We start from the raw sequence: 465 nt of genomic DNA on the forward strand, positions 1-465 counted from the left end.
TGGCCTCTGGGTTTGTCCTCATAAACACAATGTTAATACTGTCTTTCTGCTTAGTGTCCACTCTTCCTTTTAAAACTCTAACCAAAGATAATGCTAACAGAGGTCTAAAAAGTAAAGCTGTTTGATCCATCTATATTTATCCTGAACATCAAAAGGATTCTGAATGTGCATAGAGTTTTATAAAAAACAAAATGTTCTGGTTTATGTCTCAAAATAAAAATAAAAGATTAAGCTAACAAAAGGTTAGGAGTAACATGCTAAGTCTCTATCTGAATCTAGAGGACTTGTGCAAAAACTATTTGTAAATAAAACAAAAAATGATACATATGAAATAAGGAAAAATAATAGGTAAAAATATAAACAACCCATAAAAGAGATTTAGGAGACAGTATTAATATCTTTCAGCTCTGGAAACTATATAGTGATAATATTTAGAATGGCACATGTAGTGGGCATGACATTTTA

This window comes from Propithecus coquereli, unplaced genomic scaffold (genome assembly GCF_000956105.1).
Source record: "Propithecus coquereli isolate 6110/MARCELLA unplaced genomic scaffold, Pcoq_1.0 Scaffold195, whole genome shotgun sequence".
In the NCBI taxonomy this organism is placed as follows: domain Eukaryota; kingdom Metazoa; phylum Chordata; class Mammalia; order Primates; family Indriidae; genus Propithecus; species Propithecus coquereli.